Source organism: Coenobita brevimanus, chromosome 92 (genome assembly GCF_032717465.1).
Source record: "Coenobita brevimanus isolate Jiangsu-jjx chromosome 92, ASM3271746v2, whole genome shotgun sequence".
NCBI classification, from domain to species: Eukaryota; Metazoa; Arthropoda; class Malacostraca; order Decapoda; family Coenobitidae; genus Coenobita; species Coenobita brevimanus.
The window spans coordinates 741,575-762,088 of NC_137045.1; the positions used below are offsets into that span (position 1 = coordinate 741,575).

The 20,514-nt window shown below is 43.9% G+C and overlaps 1 protein-coding gene across 1 annotated transcript in view; it reads right to left on the minus strand.

Annotated features, from left to right (window-relative positions):
* LOC145412227 (innexin inx2-like) overlaps positions 1 to 11,658 on the minus strand; it is an 87,521-nt gene extending 75,863 nt beyond the window's left edge. The window contains exon 1 of the mRNA XM_080282160.1: positions 11,374 to 11,658. The gene's annotated coding sequence lies outside the window, so the exon portion shown is untranslated. The remainder of the gene's footprint in view (positions 1 to 11,373) is intronic.
* Between the last annotated feature and the right edge of the window lie 8,856 nt (positions 11,659 to 20,514).

Below are 20,514 nucleotides of genomic sequence, written 5' to 3' on the forward strand. Positions count from 1 at the left end.
GGTATTCTCCCTGTGTTCAGACCATTGGGTTACAACTTACGACAGGCTTTTTAAATGGAGTGGGGTGATTAGTCTTGTTTTACCCCCTCACAGTTGTAGCTTTGTTATTTGAAAAGAATCGTCTGGAAGCAGTAGGGATAAAGTCAGTGTATTTCAGTGGTTTAAAACATGAACTAAATTATGATGTGCCGTCTATTGCCCTCCTTTTTATACGATGAAAATTGTAGTGACAATTAAATGTCCGGATGATGATGATGATAATGATGGTGATTGAGTTGCTTGCAGGCGGTATGATTATATCCGGAAGTCGGGGTGAGGGGGTTATGAGAGGGACGGTTTATTCCTGTCACAACCAGACGATTTTATTCAGTTTAGGAGAGACTTTTGGACTGGAAGGATTACAAGACTACATCAACCCCTTCCATACGAGTGGTCTTTCCAAAAACTGAATAAAATGAAGCAGCGTAAAGATTCAGAGTTCAGAGGCAGACGATTTACTCCTGCCAATTTCAGACGATTTTATTCAGCTTAGGAGAGACTTTTCGAACAGGAGGGGTTGGACAGAGCCATGGCTTATCCCTTGACTACCAGGGGGTTTAGTAAGTTGGGGTAAATCGTCTGGTAGCAGCAAGAATTAACAACAAAATAATAATGACTAAATATCATCATCATCATCATCATAGTGAAGAGGTTTACAGTTTCTCCCTTTCTCAGAGCTTTCACAAACGTTCAGGTAACTCTGTGCACGAATGAACACCGGTGAATAACGGAATTGTTATACCTGATGTGCGACAATTGAACCTGAAGTTATTATATCTCGTGTGATGATAATGTGAGAGAATAACCCCCCCCCCGCCACACACACATACTTTTATACACACACACACACACACACACACACACACACACACACACACACACATATATATACATACAAGGATTAATATGAAAACTACTGTCTTCTTTGACATTACGTTTCCTTTGTAAGTGACATACTGTTTACCCTTTCATGATGTAATCACTGTCCCTGAAATAATAATTGCGTAACTCAGGTGCAGGGTCACACACCTGGTCAGCAAATACTCAGGGTGGCAGCCAGGTACACACACACACACACACACACACACATTCCACAAGGATGTACACCTGGTTCTCTCTCTTGACGGATACAAGGTCATGGTCAAGGTCAGAGGTGAACAGTTTTGCATGATTTAGCCTAATAACACTTGATTCGTTGAGATCATCGCGAGCAGGTAAAAAGAAAAAAAATATATAGAGATAACGGCGTGGAAGATTTTGATGTTGGTATTTTTAAGAGTGAATTATTACAGATAAAGACAGTGGCAAATTGAGATGGTCTTCGGGAAAATTTTAAGCACGATTAAGACTAAGTGGAGAGTGTTCTGGCTAGCGAGGGATGTGGCAACGTTTTTGTTTTCCGACATTGCCCTTCTTAGTAGCGCCTTACGACATCTAGGGCGGTGTTCTTGTTAAACTAGGACCTCCCCTCCCTCCCTCCCTCCCTCTCTCTCTCTCTCTCTCTCTCTCTCTCTCTCTCTCTCTCTCTGGAATTTAGCAGATTGACATGACTAGACATCTGTCTGTCTATCTATTGCTAGACACCTTAATCCCGTAAGGGGTGATGACAAACAAATCGCCTCCATGTCGCCCTGTCCCTTGCCATTTCAATGCCCTGCTCCCAGCTCACACCTCCCTCTCTCATATACCTCTCCACTCCATCCCTCCATCTCATCCTTTGACCTCCCCCTCCCTCTCCCCCCCCTCCACCTCCCTCACATACACTCTCCTCGGTAGTCTTTCCCTTTCCATCCTCTCCACATGGCCAAACCACATGACTAGATTTACTGGGAGCAGTGGGGATGATGTGAAGCGACTTGGGTAAACCGAAAGTCAGAAGGGCCAGCTCGTGCACGGCTTACAGTAACTTTCTGTAGGCAGTTTACATGTGATAGTTGAGAGGCAGAATAGGAGTGAATGGGGTTGCTTTCGTCTCTTTTCCGGCGCTACCTCGCTACCGTGGGTGACAAACAGCGTGGCTAAAAGTTAACAACGAACACCTTATTTGGAGAGAATGAGTCTGTGATGGGACACGTGGGTAGTAGTAGTGGTGATAGAAGTAGTTGTAGTAGTAATAGTAATGGTAGTAGTAGTAGTAGTAGTGTGTGTGTGTGTGTGTGTGTGTGTGTGTGTGTGTGTGTGTGCGCAGCATCTGAGTGGCAGGGAAGACCAATGACGTCACCGGGTAAGATGATGCCGGCGGGGCGATGGTGACGTCATAACAGTTGCCAGAAATGTCTTACTAATGCCTCCTTCTTTGTATTCATTGCGCTTCTCGTTGTCGCCTTGGCCCTCTTGCGTCACACATGCCCACGTAACCCTCTTTTCCGCCAGCAGTTTGGATAATTAGTGACGTCATTTTCATTTATCATCTTCGTTATTATCTTCTTTGTTATCCGGTACCAGACATTAGCTCCTTCACCCCGAGGACACATTATTTCATTCTGTTCCCGGTACTTTCTTGCGTCACGAATGTCATCATAGTGTTCTTTTGCCGCCGTGAGTTTTAGTGAGAACGAGTAAAAGCAGAGGATGGAGGGATGTTAATTGAGATGGATGCAGTAAGGAAGAGATGGGCAGAGTATTTTGAAAGATTATTAAATGTAGAGGAGGAAAGGGTGGCTGAGATTGTGGCGGATGGAAGGGTGCAAGGAATAAATGTGTTGGGAGAGTTGAATGATTCCTTGATCACGAAGGAGGAAGTGGAGAAGGCAGTAAAGGAGATGAAAACAGGGAAAGCTGCAGGTATGGATGGGTGTGCTGTGGAATGTCTGAAGGGTGGTGGAGTGACTATTGTTGACTGGTTAGTAAGATTGTTGAATGTGTGCTTTGAGAAAGGTATGGTGCCAATTGACTGGGCAAGTGCTTGTGTGGTCCCGTTGTATAAAGGCAAGGGTGATAAGTATGAATGTACTAGCTTTAGGGGTATAAGTCTGTTGAGTGTTGTAGGTAAGGTGTATGGTAGAGTGTTAATTATGAGAGTTAGAGAGGGTACAGAGGGAGTGATTAGTGATGAGCAGTGTGGCTTTAGGAGAGGGAGGGGATGCGTTGATCAGGTGTTTGCTGTGAGACAAGCATGTGAAAAGTATTTAGCGAAAGGCAAGGATGTGTTTTGGGCATTTATGGATTTAGAGAAAGCGTATGATAGAATTGATAGGGAGGCTTTGTGGACTGTTTTAAGATTGTATGGACTTGATGGTAGGTTACTAAAAGGGGTGAAAAGTTTTTATGTAAATAGTAGAGCATGTGTAAGAGTGGGAAATGCTGTGAGTGATTGGTTTCCCGTGAGAGTGGGGCTGCGACAGGGATGTGTGATGTCACCTTGGTTGTTTAATATTTACATGGATGGTGTTGTAAGGGAGGTGAATGCAAGAGTTTTAGGTGGTCTGAGTCTGGTAAATGATGATGGTGGAGATTGGAATCTGAAGCAGCTGCTGTTTGCAGATGATACTGCACTGGTGACCGATTCAGTGGAGAGATTGAGACAGTTGGTAGAGGAGTTTGGAAGGGTGTGTGAAAGGAGGAATTTGAAAGTAAATGAGAATAAGAGTAAAGTGATGAAGTGTACGAGGTTGATAGATGGTAGGGGGATGAATATAGTTTTGAATGGTGAGTTGCTTGAGGAGGTAGATTGTTTTAAATATCTAGGGTCACATGTTGCTGTGGATGGAAGAATAGATGCAGAAGTGAAGTTTAGAATAAATGAAGTAGGAAAGGTGCTGGGAGTGAATGAAAAAAGTGTTTAAATGTCGTTCGCTTAGAATGGATGTAAAGAGAAGGCTGTATGAGGGTGTTGTGGTACCGACTGCATTATATGGGGCTGAAACATGGAATATGGGTGTAGCAGAGAGGAAAAGTTTGAATGTAACAGAGATGAGGTGTCTGAGGAGTATGTGTGGAGTGACGCGTATGGATCGGGTGCGAAATGATGAAGTGCGAAGGAGAACTGGAGTTGTTCAGGAGATGGCTGGTAAAGTTGAGCAGAGGGTGTTGCGATGGTTTGGGCATATGGAGAGAATGGATAATGAGCGATTGGTGAAAAAGATAACTAGATCTGATGTGAGAGGTGTAAGGCTGAGAGGAAGACCACGAATAGGATGGATGGATAGTGTGAAGAGAGCGCTGGATGCGAGAGGGATGTCTGTTGAGCAAGGAAGAGTGGCTGTGCGTGACAGAAATAAATGGAGAGAAATTGTGAATAAATAAGTGATGACGCAGCCCTGAGGGGATATTCTCCCGCATTTGGTCTGATCAGCTAGTCAGGTCAGGTGCGGGTAAGGGGATGGGTATGTTATGATGTGGCAGGGGTAAACCAGTTCTGCTGTTGGGCCCTGCTGCGGATGTCACTGATTGCATTGTGCAGTTGACCCTTGTGCGGTGTGGTGCGGTGAGGATCTGTCCGTTCTCCCCTTTGGGGCTAAGATGTGAATGAATGTGTTTAAATGGATGAGTAAATGGAGAGTGTGTCGTCCTGTCTCGGCTACCTCCCTTTCCTTGAGGGAAGCAGCCTAGGTATATAGATAGATAGATAGAGTTTTAGTTATTATTTATTTCATCACACAGTATTATTATTATTATTATTATTTTTTTTAATCAAGGTGAAGGCTTTAACTCCTTCAGTCTGGTGTCGTAATTGTATTGATTTAATTGTGCTACTTTCAGACGGTTTAGCTCAAGTTGTGAAGGGCTGCTATTAGCGAAGGAGTTAAAGGTTGTTTCTAGTAAGAGTAGTAGTAGTAGTAGTAGTAGTAATGGTGGTGGTGGTGGTGGTAGTAGTAATGGTGGTGGTGGTGGTGGTGATAATTATGTAATCCCAGGCACATCTCAACGTGAACTCGGTGGACTACAGGTCAGAGCTGCCCTTCTTTCGCACGCCATCATCATCTTTTAGGAGGACTGAGGAACCGTTGTTTAAATGAGCAGCTTCACAGTGTGGTCATATCAGAGCCACCACGTTCATGTAAAGGCGTCCCTCATCAACACCAGGATGTATCTGAACACACACACACACACACACACACACACACACACACACACACACACACGTCGCCATGGCCCTCTTCATCGTTCCAGCTTGGTTATTTATTTATTTTTTGTTGTTGCTGTTGTTTATCAGTGTGAACAGAAAATATTCGATTAGTTTACGTTTCCGTTCGTTTGATTGCATTTAATTCAAGCCAAATACCCGAGGACGCCATCATCGCTATCTTCAAACCGTCTGATGATTTATTTAGCTTACGAGACACTTTTTGTTTTGGTCAAGCTCAACAAAAATCGTCTAGAAAGCGTGAAAATAGAAAACAATCGTAGTGAAGGGACGTGAAATCCACCTGTTAGAGTTGACAGGAAGAGATTACTTGAGAAATTTGTGATGAAGATGATGATGTCTGTGTTTGGTTAAGTATGCAAGAGATGTGGGCTGGATGTGACGGATGTACGAGAGAGAGAGAGAGAGATTCTTTGTGTGTGTGTGTGTGTGTGTGTGTGTGTGTGTGTGTGTGTGTGTCATTGGTATTCAGGACAGCGTAGGGACAAGAGCAGACGCACACACGCATACACATGGCCTCACACAGAGCTGATTAGAGTAACAAAAACACTGCTGAGGGTGACGCTGTGCTTATTTGCCCTGCTTAAACCCCTCACACCCCTCACGTCCTCTGTAGCCCATCAACCTTATCTTCAGACGATTTTATTCAGCTTACCGGGGGGGGGGGGCTTTTTTCGCACAGCACGAAGTAGATACAGCCATCGTTAACCCCTGCACTATGAGAGTCTTTTCCTAAGTTGAGTAAAATCGTCTGGAAGAAGAGAAGTACACTCGAAATGACGTCACGGAATTCCAAGAGTCACTGGCTACGGATGTACTTGTTCTTGCATGACTTCCTGGTGTTAGGTTCTCACTGCATCATCACTGTAATTTAATCATCCCCGAGACTCTAGTTTTTGTCCCTGTTGGTGGGATGATGCTCTATTACTTTTAGACCCTGTCATTTGGACGTTCCTTGCGTGTTCTTGTAGTTGGTCTGCTTTTTCCTGGATGAACTGAACCACTTTCGTAACTTGAATACAAAATCGTGGTTGCATGAATTTCGAAGAGCTTTAGCTATGAGGTAGGAATGAGTCTCCTTGGTTACTACATAAATCGACCCACCAGTCTGGTTACACATGGCCTTAAGCTAAACTGAATGGACATAGACATCTCTGTGGGTTTAGAAAAAGAGCGCTGTGCTTGCAGGAGGGTTGGCTGTGGTGCACGCATCTTTCCATGTCCTTCCTGCTAAATTGTGTGTAGGAAGGATTTGGTACTCGTTGTCTCATAATGATTGTTTTTTCGCAGGATGAACCAAAGACATGGGAAAGCTCGTCATTCCTCTTTCCTTGTTCTTCTTGCAAAAGCAGTTAATAGTTACAAGGTGCATTATAGAGCATTTGCTCTGACCTGACAAAGATCATCCCCTTCCAGCTCAGTTCATGGCGAGGTGTAGTCAGATGGGAGGGCTTATTTAACAGTTAATCAAGGAGGATTTCTTTATCATACATTACTATAGTAAAGTTTGGTTAGTTTTATGCAGCCAGGACTTAGTATTCAAGAAACAGGAGTGGACCAGTTCCGTCACGTGAAAACAAGCCACCTAGCCCACAGTGGAGATGGGGTCTAGAGTACAGTATAGTCTCCTTCACATTATTCGAGGACGTCCAGCGTTGTCTGCTTGACATTAAATTGGTGTAATGTCGGACCGGCAAGGTGGAGGTCAGGATGGTCGCTTTTTACCTCAGGACAAAACTGCACCTTCCTTTCTGTGTGTGTGTGTGTGTGTGTGTGTGTGTGTGTGTGTGTGTGTGTGTGTGTGTGTGTGTGTGTTTATCATAATAGTACTCTGCAATTTTTAAGAGAATGTACATTATTCCAGAAATCACATAATTACTGTATTTTAAATAATTTCCTTTCAAGCAGAGATGATTTAAGACAATAGGCTGTAGTACGGAAAGATGATTTGCGTCTTGGTCGTGATGTTTGTTGGTTACGTTGTCATTGTGGAATTGTTGCCTTCGTGTTTTCAGCTATCACACATTTGTAGCCAGTTATGGGGATAGTAGTGAAGGGATTAATAAAGTTTCTGCTTAATCTCTTTGAATAGTCTCCTGTTTACTTTGAATAGTCTCTTTAATGTGGAATACGGCACGTCCCGGTAATGAGGGGGTGAAGGAGCGAGGCTAGTGGTAGCGATGGCACAGATTTGGTGCTGAAGAGGAAGGAGTGAGTGATAAGATGGGGCGATAAGCAAGATGATAACACCAGGTAAGAACAGAACGTCTTGAAGCTGACTTGTCACGTATTCTCTGGCCGGTCAGTGTCGTGGATAAAGTTTGTTTCCTCCCTTACCTGTGTTGATCCGTACACATGGGGACTTGGATATAAACACTGATTGTTCCGGATAAAAAGTACACATAGAAGGTTAAATAAAGTTTTTTTTTTTCGGGTTTATAAAACGGGCTAGAACGTACTAACCCCTTCACTACGAGGGCGTCCTTATTTCACTGCATGCTTGCTATCATCAGTAGGTTACGCGATAAGAAAGTTTTATAATTTCAAGATAAGGCAGCGTTTTATAACTGATATCTGTGGCAGACGTGAAGGCGGTGAGAGCTACGGTATGGTGATGTTGAACGGAGGAGAGTTGGCAAGGAATATTACCGTCACAGAAAATGCCAAACTCTCTGAAAAGGCAAACGCAGATAGAGGCGAGTTTGGAGTTAACTTGGGGGTAATCTTTTTGTCATCCTGTCCTTTGGTGTCCCGTCAGGAGCGTAGGGACCCGTGGCAGGGGCAGTTAGTCCTGACATTCAAGGGAGAGTGTTCAGTCGCCCTTCCCTGAGTGTTATAATGTGTGGACTATATCCGCCTGGAGCGCCCTAACCTGTTGCACCACCAGGCACTCCCACTTACAATGAATGTACTACTACTACTACTACTACTACTACTACTACTACTACTAATAATAATAATAATAATAATAATAATAATACCGTAATAATAATATTTATTTGATCATCAGATACACATAATACCTCATTTACATCAGGAAATGTATCAGATTAATAGTGGGGAAAAATGGCAGGATTTATAATGGGAAAAGGAAGAAGTGAAGGGACTGAAAGGAGAGTGTGAGGCGAGTGGGATGGAGAGGTCAAGGAGGCAGGGAGGGAAACAGGAGGAGAAAGTGGGACATTTGACTCGTTGGCTTCATCCTGCTGGGCTTTTCGCATTCAGGGTAAAATCCACAATGGGATATAAGTAAAATGCGTATCATAATTGCTGTGTGTTGATGTGTGTGTGTGTGTGTGTGTGTGTGTGTGTGTGAGAGAGAGAGAGAGAGAGAGAGAGCAATGCTGCACAATGGGGGAGACTCATCTACATTATCAGAATTTCCCATCATTTTATGCACGACGGCATTTTTCCGAGTAAGCATAAAATGGCCATAATGGTTGCTTTGTTCTCCTAATGTGTGCGTGAGAGCGAGGGTGCGCAGTAGGAGAGACAGAGGAGGGTAGGCTGGTGTCAAGGGAGACTGGGGCAGCTTTGCAACACGTGTGAGACGACTGTTGCATGACTCCTGGCCACACCATCACCACTACTGCAACTATCATCATCATCATCATCAAACATCACACCATTTCCATCACTGTCACCGTAACTACACCCTCCATATCACCATCACTTCAATTCTTATCACCATCACAAGCACCTCCACGACCACAAACACCTCTATGTGGCCCAGTACTGCACGACAGAAGAAAAGGGTACACCACCACTATCGTCTTTTATCCACCCAGTGTTTTGCCTCACTCTGGGTACAACTTCATTAATGCCACCGCCACTACCATCACTACAGCACCCACTATCGCCAACACTACCACCACCACCACCACCACCACCACGCTTACTACCACCACCACTATCGCCCTCACCGGCAAAAAATTAGTGACTAGTTGTTTTATGGAGTCTGGGGTTCTTTTTCACAAACACACACACACACACACACACACACACACACACACACACACACACACACACACACACACACACACACACACACACACACAGACCTAGCTCCAAGGTTGTGTTTACTATAGAACGTTAATAACAGGAAAAGCATTGCATGGATGACAATGCATGGTTTGTGTAGTAGAGTTCATTAGCCCCTGACCTACACTCCTGTTTGGTAAGGCGAGGTGTCAGGGAGCGACTCTTGGCAGTGTAAATATAGCCAGTCATCAGTATAGGTCAGCAGTGTGTTCCAGATATCGCAACTTTTCCCTTCCAGTGGTGCCATCATTTGGGGGACATGACACATCAGTTGTATAGGCAGCAATATGTACCTTTAACTCCTTGACCCAGACGGTTTTTATTCAATGGTATCTGGGATTTCTCGTACTGAAGTGATTAATGAAGTATTTATCTAACCACTAAATTTCGAAAAACCCCTCACGCTAACTAAAATCGTCTGGCGATAGGAAGAATAAAAGAAAATCACTAGGCAAAAGTATAAAGTTAGTCCTCATTGTAAGTTAGGGATGTGTTTCAAAATATGGCAAGTGTTTTTCCACAAAGCGGGTGCTGTAAGTTAGCGAAGTATTACAGATCACATTTTGCCGGGGTCATGGAGCTTTAAACCCTTCAATTGGATGACACGTTTACTATTTAATTATTGCTGTTCCTTGGCTATTTTATCTCTGAAGGGACTTATCACACTTAAGGGGTTTGATCCGGCCTTCAAGAACCTCTTCACTGTTAGGAGGCTCTTCATGCAGCGGCACAGGTTATACAAACAGCTCTGAACTCCTTCCCCATTCCCCCGAAGGAAAGATGATGGACTGCAGGAGAAAGGCGCCTTCAGCCTGCAGTCCACTAGGTTCACAGTTAGGCATAGGAAAGATCGCTAGTACTGAATGGGTTTTGAAAGCTATATTTAACTACCGTTGTTCGAACTTCTCTCTTAAGCTGAATATAACTGTGTGAATGCAGGAAAAAAAAGACGTCATCATAGTACAGGAAATAATGAGGAGGTTAACCAGAATAGATTTTATATGTTGTACCATCTCAGTGCAAGATTGAAGCTGTCTTGAACCTACTGACTGCGTTGGGCTCCTTTTGCTAACTTCGTCTCGAGTTTGTGATGTGAAAGAGTTTGACCATCACAGCGAGAGATTAATGCTCATGCTTCCAGCCATACCACATGTTGTCACGTGGTACCGTACAACGCAGCATATGGCAGGGTGGCTGAGATGTGTTTGTGTATATCCAGGACTCCCTCCATTTAAGTTCCAGTTACTATAGTTGTTTCACACTAAGCTGGCCTATCGCCCTTTTGGAGATTATTTCACGTGGTTCAAGGGAAGATAATAGAACGGATCTACATTCTATCTGTAGCACATCTTCGTGACTAGCGCCATAATGCATTGCTAATATCTTGCTATAACTGAGCATTCAAGCCGGACAGAGGGCCTTTTTAGGAGAAGTTAGAGTAAAATGAGGATAAATGATAAGCGACCCTGATTTCATACTTCAAGGCTGGGAGACAACAGTGGGTCACAAACAGCCCGGTCTGCTCTCACTGTAATGCCCTTTCACCCCACCGTAAGACATTTACTCGTCTCACAGTACTAACTCACCTCAAACACTTATCTCACTCACAGTACGTACTCACCTTATATTTAAAAGGTTCTCCTTCATGCGGACTATTTATTAATGCAAGTTGTGTAGATAGTAAGGTTGAATTAAGCTGTTTCATAAGTATGCACGAAGAAGTAAGGTAAGTCAATGGGAAATAGTTGTTATATAGAGAGAGCGCTACGTGTTTTAATGCAGGTTGTGTAGATATGTAAGGTTTTCTTGTTCGTTTATAAGCCTGCACGAAGGAGTAAAATAAATGCAGTACGGAATAATATGTGATATGGAGATTCAGAGTGATATATCTTAATTATGTTCCTTCCTAGCTCGACAGCCTGAATGTGATGCTTATGTTAATGTGAAATGATGTGTATGATATTAGGAGGGAGAAACGTATATTAATGTATAGCTGTATTATGATGTGAATAAGTAGTGTATTCGCAAGGTGAATTAGTACAGTTTTCAAGGTACGGTAGGTAGATAGACGGTATAATGATGATTTGTATAATAACTGTATATGCAAGGTGTATTAGTCGTATAGTTGTGCAGGAAAGTAGACAATAAGGCTGGATTATGATTATTTTATAAGTACCGTTTAGCAGAGGGAAATACTGGGTACTTACAAGGGTGGAGAGACGATGCGATGTTTACTGTTTCTGAAGGGACGGTGAGATGGGAAGCAGCTGAGTGGTCACCATGTATCACTCACTCCCCCGTCATTATCGTTCACCATACCACCACCAAACGCTCTACCTTGGTTCCGGGAGGCAGGTAACACGCTTCTTTCCTTAACGTATGTGTCACTTCTCAGTTTATGTAGTGGTTTGTTCAGAGTCAAGCAGCGTACAGTTACCTTTGTGAATGGAACACACAGTCAGTTGTATGGTCTATTTTCTCGCTTCACTTTATTCTGGTCTGGTGTGGAATTGTTATAATATGACGGTGACAGTAACTTTGCTCAGGTAATCAAGTAACACGCGTCACACAATCAAATTTTTGTTACTTTTTCACTGTACGCGATTCGGCTGTGGAGTTAGTATTATGGCGGTGACATTATAAGCGGGTTCAGTATCGGGCAGTACACATTCACTTTAATGAAGCGATGTGTCACTTTCCACGTCATTCGGTTTAGCTATCAAGTTAAAATAAATGATGGTGAGAGACCTTAACAATATGTAAAATTACCCTGTGCCACCTTTCAGTCTATTTCGTTTGGTCGTGAAATATAATACAATGACGAAGGGAGTTTTAAAGAAGGTTTGTCTTCATTCATGGAAGTATAACCAAAGGACACGAAAGTTATACTCAGCAAGTCAGGTTACACACAATCCACACAATGACTTTCTGACTTTGAAGAGCTTTAGGTTCAGTCGTAGAGCTGAGTATAAAAAATGAGAGCCTGAAAAAATACAAGTCTGTGTTCATTCATGGAGGATTTGGACAAAGGGCACTATAGGTTGGTTTAGCTAGACAGGTGACACACAATCGCTTCATAAACAGTCTTTTCAGTTTCCACTTCATACAAACACACAATCACTTTAAATTAACAGAATTGTCACCTTGTTCTAATACGATCCAGCTGTGAAAGTTGAAGTTAAATGATGACACCAGATTTGTTCGGCCAGTCAGTTCACGTACAATCCACACAATCACTTCTACGAACCTGTATGTCACTTTTCACGTTATGCATTCGGCTGTGGAGTTGAGATAAAATAACAGAGAGAGTGTTAGACAAGAATGTTTCTGTTCATCCATGTTAGTTTGGCCAGTGTTGCGTCATCCAGCATCGTAACCGCAGCGCCGCGTCTGCTCCCCTCACACACACTGCAAGTTTTTATGCCACTACCGATACAACTCTTTTTTTTTTTTTATAGCTTTCGTACTGAGACCTGTGTGAATGTAAGGCCTGTTCACTGTCTTGCCCTCAGGTAGCGATAGGAGCCCATGTGGGGGGCAGTGAGGTCCCTTGAAATTTATATTAAAGAGCCTTTAATTTGCAACAGGCCAAAAAAGAAAAAGTTTGATCGTTGGACATCTCTCTTATTCTGTTCCAGCTAACGCCAGACGATTTAATTGAGCTAAGAGTGAGTCCCAGGAGCCTTAGAGTGTTACTGGTTAGAGTGTTACTGACCTAATACGGGAGGCCATGTCGGTTAGTAAGTATCCTGTAAATATAATATAGTAGGCTCATCATCTGTTAACACACCCGCAGTTAAGTTCACCTAATGATGTGTAATGGGTATCTATCAAGTACCTATCACTGTAATGCTTCTCTGGCGCGTGATGTTGAATGTGCGTAAGTTTTTGTTGCTCCTGTTCTTGGTTCGTAGAATCTGTCTTTGTCAGGTTCAGTATGAGGCACGCGAGGTTATCTAAACAATCTAAACTACGTGCTTCAGCATCCGCCTTGGTCAGTTAGCGTAATGTTGACACTTTGTAAACGTTTAGCAGAGCCTCTTAGTCCTTCGCTTTGTGTCTAATTTACGTTGCAAATATCCTGGAAGTAAAAAACGGAAGTAATGCTACATGAGTGAATTGGATGTGCCTTTGTGTGTGTCTTATCCCCGTCCGGCGAAGTGTACAAGTCTTTCTTAGCAAGTTATTTTTCCTTTTTCACCTTACTGTTCTATTCTTTGTACCTTATATCGCTTTAATATGGACATACCTAGCACGGGTAGCATACAAGTGTGTGTTAATGTGCCTGATGCTGATGTAAACTGGTAAGAAAGACGTGCTAGGGAACCTCCTTAGTTGGCGAGATTTACGAACCAGTGCGTCTGTGTGTGTGTGAGTGAGGGGACGAGGGTGGAACAGCACTGAACACCCGACACCGGCCTCCCCTCACACACACACATACACATAAGCCCCGACATGTGTTCACAGTTACAGGTGTACATTTGCCCCGCCAGGTGTACAGGTTAAGGTGCAACTGCTTTTCGTGTCACTCCCGTTGTGTTTCGTCTCTGGGACAAACGTTGAGGGAGACGAACCTTATTTGCCTAGGAACCACGCCCCGTAGACTGAGAAGTAACTTATGCTAGATTCTATTGCACTTTATCTTTAGAGCGTCGTGATTTTTTTAGATACTTTCTTTCCAGACGAGGGAAGGGACAGGCTGGGAGTTGGGAGGACAGGGAAATTCAGCCTCTTGTGTTCGGCTTTTCGTTTTCGCTCACTTGCTGCTATAGTCGTTTCCGCTATTGTCAGTAACCGTTACACCGGCTGATGTTATCCTCGGTCCCGTTACATAGCAGCAGCAGCAACAACGTCCATAGTCTTGTTAGCCACCACGAGTTGGCATCCTAGGACACACGCACGAACGCACACACACACACACACACACACACACACACACACACACACACACACACACACACACACACACACACACACACACACACACACACACACACACACACACACACACACACACACACACACATTGACGCGATTCGCCAATCCCCACCGCCTCGCTGGAGTTGACATCCCTGACCAACGCACGACATAAACCTTGGTCCGTCCTCACAAAGCGTCAGCAGCCATTTGCCACACACGCGAATCGACTTGGAACACGCACACACACACACCCATACGACGTCAGCACAGGTCGTCAGCAAACACTGACACACGCGGGACGGGGGACGCGTCAGTTTTCCCGGGTTCTCTCGGGTGCGTCGTGGCGTGACTAGATATGCACACTGGGTCGCATTCCCGCTGCCATAATAGAAAGCTTCGCAGCACGTCTGTCTTAGCGAATTTCTCTGCGTATTTCACCTGGATATCGGCTTCTACGATACGTATGCCTTTCTAATGCCGATTTAGTTTGTATCATTAACATTATCAAGATTGTAGAGTTTAATGCAGGAAAATAGCACTCCTTTCTTGGCGTTCTTCCATGCATATTCCACCTTGATAGTGGCCATTATGTTGATCATGTCTTTCTGATACAGACATACTTTGCAGCAGTTGCACACCTGTATAAGAGGATAATGTGGTGTGAGGTAGGAAGTAAATCGCTAAGGAAGAAGTGCTACCAAGTCTCTCAAGGCAACGACTGCACTGACACACACACTCTACCAGACGTACCTTTCTTTGTGTTAGGCTGACGTGTAGGGATGATGATGGTGTGTGTGTGTATGTAGAGAACCTGGTAACAGTGTTGAGCTCCCTTGTGTTCGAGAAGCAACTAGCAGCTGTGAATCGGTGGAGTATTAAGTGTATGCGATATCATGCGACTTCCGCCGCACTCACACACCTATCATCACCACCACCACCACCACCACCACCGCTACCACGCTGCTCCTCTTGCACCCATACCTTTTTCGCTACGGTGGGTCTTCTTTACTAAAAGAGGCCTTCCCCAAAGCTGGAAATTATGGTGTGACAGAGGCAAGAATAGATTTTATGTGACATTCTATACAGATGAGATTACTGGCGATCGTTTCAAAAATTCTTCACTACGAGACGTTCCCCATGACCAGAATCTGTTATCGTCTCTCGAAGTTGCAAGAATATAATAAGGTCATCGTCAATTATAGATATACCACAGCCAAGTATACTAATTGTTCTCGCCAAAATCCCCTAGTCCTTTGAGTATAAGGTATCAGTCATAGCTCTTGTAGTTTGCAGTTTTCCCTCTAGGGGACATGTTGGGAGTTTTCGAAAGCTAATTATGAGAGGGAAGTTTGGACCTAATTAGCTTCGCTTACGACTCACCTTTTTAAGAAGCCCATCAGCCCATCCCACGTACTCCTTTGCTTACCACGCCCATTTCTTTACCCCTATGAAGGCGAGACGCAGATCACGCGGTCGACGAAGGAGCTACTGTTCTTTCTTTCTTTCATTCATTTTTTCTTTCTTTTTGATTATGCTTTCTCTTCTGTTTCCTTTTTATACCTTTTTTCTTGTGTTTTTGTTAATGCAATCCTGCGACACTTCCTCGGGCCCCCTACACTTCCGCCACCACCACCCACAGACTAATAATACACACCATCCTTTGTCTGACATGACGACCACGACACCTCTCACAAATGTGCCAGTCTGAAATAATAAAATACTAAGAAACTAACAAATGACTTACCCAAAAATTAATAAAGCAAGGAAAAATAATGATAAATAATAAATAATTTAGTAATATACGCCGTCCATTGTGTGAGGTGACTGGCAAAACTCCTCTCACACATCTGCCCATTCAAACTAACAGAAAATAAACGAATAAACTAAGTAATATTTACTAATATGATAAACTGTGTGATAATAAGTGAACTGGTAAACTAACTGAAAACGAATAAACTCGCTCTAAATATTGATGATAAATGAACACTAAATTTACACCGTGCGTTGTGTCATATGACTGGCATAAATGTTGGGTTTTGGATGGAGGTCAGCCATTGATTTGACTGTGTGTGTGTGTGTGTGTGTGTGTGTGTGTGTGTGTGTGTGTGTGTGTGTGTGTGTCCATTCTACTGTTTCCTACCCACACCAGTTTTATAGTAGGTTGATCAGGTACTCTAACTTTGCACCACACCTAGTTCAGTCTGACAGTGACACTCGCTACATGTGGACTAAAATAAGATCCCTCACTCTGCCATCGCTCTCACCACAAGACACGCCGCCTGTCATCACCACGTCAGGCAGTCAGTCACTCGGCATCCTTTCAGCGGGGTGGTGATGCCTGTTTTCCGACGTCTGTGGTGATGAGGGTGGTGGTGTGGTTTTAATATTAGTAGTGTGACCTTTCATACTTACAGCTGCGATCCCTCCTTCCTTCCCTTCGCCATCCCTTTCCTGCGTCATCCCTCACCCTAACCCTTCATATCAGTACTAAACCCCACATCCTCCAATTTTTCCATTACTCTAACCCCTCTTCTGACTCAACCCCTACCGGCAACCCTCCAGAACCCACATCTTTTCGTGATTCAGTCCCCTTCATGACCGTTCTGTCAGTGCTCAGTCCTGTCCTACGTATCTCTCTGTCTCCATTCTAACCTGTCTCCCGGTTCATTCCCCCTTACCCTAACCCTTGTCAGTGCTCAGCCATCCTTCTCAACGCATTCTACACTAACCCCTGTGTGATTCCCGTAGTCCCCATCTTGCATCCCTGTCTGGCCGTTCACGACATCCTTTCCTGATTCAACCCCCTCCAACCCTCACCACAGTCTTTCGTGGTTGAACCAGAAGTGCACAACCCCCAACCCTATCTCTCCACCAACACCCTTTCCTGACTCACCCTTCACCCCGCAGAACCCTCCATCCCCATCCCCTTAACCCTTCAACAGTAAGTTTGTCAGTGCTAAGTAGAATCGTCTTTCATTAGCCAGAATATACTAGGACAAATCATCATTAGCCGTGTTGGAATCAAACCTCTTCCAAACCTCTTTACTGGTAGGAATTAGCCAGGTTCAGACTGTATTAGAATGTAATAGAGCCATACGTTTTGACTGTTGTATCCCTTCTTCAGTATTTTTCAGCCAGATACTCACTTGGTGGGCACAGCTCGTAATAATGCCACGATTCACCAAGGGGTGGTAGACAGGTAGTGTGGCAGCGGGGCCGGTAATAGCTGGAACCCAATAAAAGCCTAACATTGAAACCCCAAGGTATTGCAGCTCATTTCATGAGCGAGAATCCCACGTTGCAATAAAATGTAGAAAGTCTTGAAATCGATATAGTATAAAAAATTATTAAAAGCTTCTATTTAGCAAGCCTTAAATGATGGTTCTGCCTCCCTCCCTCTTCCCCTACGCTCCCATTGTGTGTGTGTGTGTGTGTGTGTGTGTGTGTGTGTGTGTGTGTGTGTGTGTGTGTGTGTGTATTACCCTTGCTATATGTAAATTCATTAGGGTTCTTTTAAGCTGCGTGGACGGCCTTCCATAACCTTTAATTACACTTGAGCCGTAAAACCAGACATGTTCATCCACTTTGTTTACCAGAAGCCAATATTACTCAGGGCCAGGCTGGGCTGCGTTTTATGATGATGATGATGATGATGATATTATTATTATTATTATTATTATTATTATTAGTAGTAGTAGTAGTAGTAGTAATAGTAGTAGTCCTTCCATTCTTTCTCAGAAGCCAGCACTATTCCGGGTCATCCTGGGTTAGGTGAGGTTGAATTTATTTTATGATAAGGTGAAGCCGTCTGTTTATTGGTTATTTTATAAATAGCAGTAAACACCTCAGTACGAGGGCGCGTTCCCTGTTTACTAGAAGCTAACATTATTCACGGCTGTTTGAAGGTAAGGCGCAGATATTGGGTTTTTATGATGGCAGGTTTATGAGTAGTATAATATCACAGCAACAGCAGCAAGTTATAAGTAGTAGTATTGTTATTATTAGTAGTAGTAGCAGTAGTAGTAGTAGTAGTAGCAGTAGTAGTCATTCAGTACAGTTGATGGCCAGCTGTTGTCAGATTGGTGGGTCGATTTTACAAGCAACCAAAAAAATCCATTCCTGTCTTATAAGTAATGCTTGTCGAAGTTCATGCAACCACGACTTGGCATGGAGGTTATGGAGGTGACCCAGTTCTGTCAGATAAACACAAGTCGACTGTAGTGATGGCGTCTGAGCAGTTCTATCTCCTTCAGCGTTCCTCCCAGCCAGTGCGTCTGTCACTCCCGAGTCTGATGTAACGTTAGGCAGCATGACGCACGAGGGAGGGGGCGGTAGGGCAAGGTTAGCAGGTTGTAGGGGTGAGGCAGGAAGGACGGAGGCTGGCTCAAGGGTAGGGATCATATTTTAGGCGGATTTGGGGATTTTGCTGCACGTCTTCTTCTCGATTTAATCACGTATTCCTTCTCGATTTAATCACGCCTTTTTTTCTCAGTTTATTCACGTCTTGCCTCTCGACTTCCTCACGTCTTTCTTCTCAGTTTATTCTATATTGCGCCTCAGTATCCTCTTGTATGTTGCTGATAAAATTATGTCCATAGCAAAGCGGTATAGGGCAATGTGCAAAAGAAATCTCCCAGGAAAGATATTCTCGATAGCGTGGTCGTTGGTACTTGATGGGATATCGTCGAAACACTGCCAGAATAAAGTCGTGAGACGTAGTTTGGCTCGAGTCACTGCTTATTATATGGTGGGTCGTCGACTAGAGTGACTAGGTAGGTCTCTCTCCCTTTTTCACCTTCCTTCTTCATGTATCACCGAGGTTAGGTAGAGCACTCTTGGGTTACGGAGTTTATTGTACAGTTATATCGAACAGTGATTTGCAGTGTAACGAAATGATGGAAGGAGAAGTAAGTAGTGTGGCTGAAGAGTAAAGAGAAAAGAGGGTGAGTCTGGGGAAAGGATGTTGGGCTATTTTGTTTAGATGTCTGGAGGGAGAATAAATATTTAGTTGGAAGGGAGTGGGAAGAGAAGATAAATTTGTTGAAAGGATGAACGGAAGGGAGGAAGGCGATGAGAACATTGAGGTGAGAGAACTTTGCTTGAATGTGTAGTAGATTGTGTGAGGTTAAGATGATTAGAGTAATGAGGAGCGTTGGTAAATCGATCAGTTGTTGGAGGGAAGAATGGAATTTGTGCAGCAGGAGGAAATACTCTCTCTGGATGTACAGGAGCTGTGTAAAGTATGGGTAGGATGTCTGGTAGGTAGCGGAAAGGGAGAATTAGTTGGTTGGAGGGCTGAAGGGAGGAGTACAGAGGAGTGCAAAGGAGTACAAACAGCAACAGATTTATTGTTCCTTTCGAGACCGTTTGTTTTTTGGTAGGTTATGACTATGGTACTTGTTCTATGAGTGGAGGACAAGGATAGCAGAGGGTAAAAGGGGATAGGAGAGCCCAGAGGTAAGATAAGATTTTCTTGTTGGGGACTGGAGAAAAAGAAAAAAGGTTTCTATAAAAGAAGGGTGACGAGAGGGAGGAAGAATCAGAGGAGATGAAAGGAGAGTGAGAGACAGAGGGAGGAAGAATCAGAGGAGAGGAAAGGAGAGTGAGAGACAGAGGGAGGAAGAATCAGAGGAGAGGAAAGAAGAGCGAGAGACAGAGGGAGGAAGAATCAGAGGAGAGGAAAGGAGAGTGAGAGACAGAGGGAGGAAGAATCAGAGTAGAGGAAAGGAGAGTGAGAGACAGAGGGAGGAAGAATCAGAGGAGAGGAAAGGAGAGTGAGAGACAGAGGGAGGAAGAATCAGAGGAGAGGAAAGGAGAGTGAGAGACAGAGGGAGGAAGAATCAGAGGAGAGGAAAGGAGAGTGAGAGACAGAGGGAGGAAGAATCAGAGGAGAGGAAAGGAGAGTGAAAGACAGGGAGAAGGAATCAGAGGAGAGGAAAGGAGAGTGAGAGACAGAGAGAGGAAGAATCAGAGGAGAGGAAAGGAGAGTGGGAGACAGAGGAAAGGAAGGAATGAGAAATTAAGGACCGCATTCCCATCAGCACAGGAGCCCACCCAGCTCATCTTCCTTACCAGGTTATTCATATGCCTCGTTATTTTTCGCTTCTGTGTTATAAATGTGCGTCAAGTGAATGTGCTGTGTGTCGTGGTGTTGTTAGGGTTATGTTTGGAAAGGCTGTTTAACTAGAATGGTACGTGCAGCTGTGCGAACAAACCTTGAGCAGTATTTACCGATCGAATTTCTAGTTCGTTTCGAATAATTTCATAATGCCTCTGCCTTAACGATTTTTTCTGCACATTACACCTCAGTATCCTCGCATAATGTTTTTGATGTTAAGGTGTAATTCGCCAGGTAAATCGCTAAGGAGAAGGTGTTGCAAAGCCTCCTATGCTAACTAGAACACGACCCAGGTGGCAAAAGTAACCCA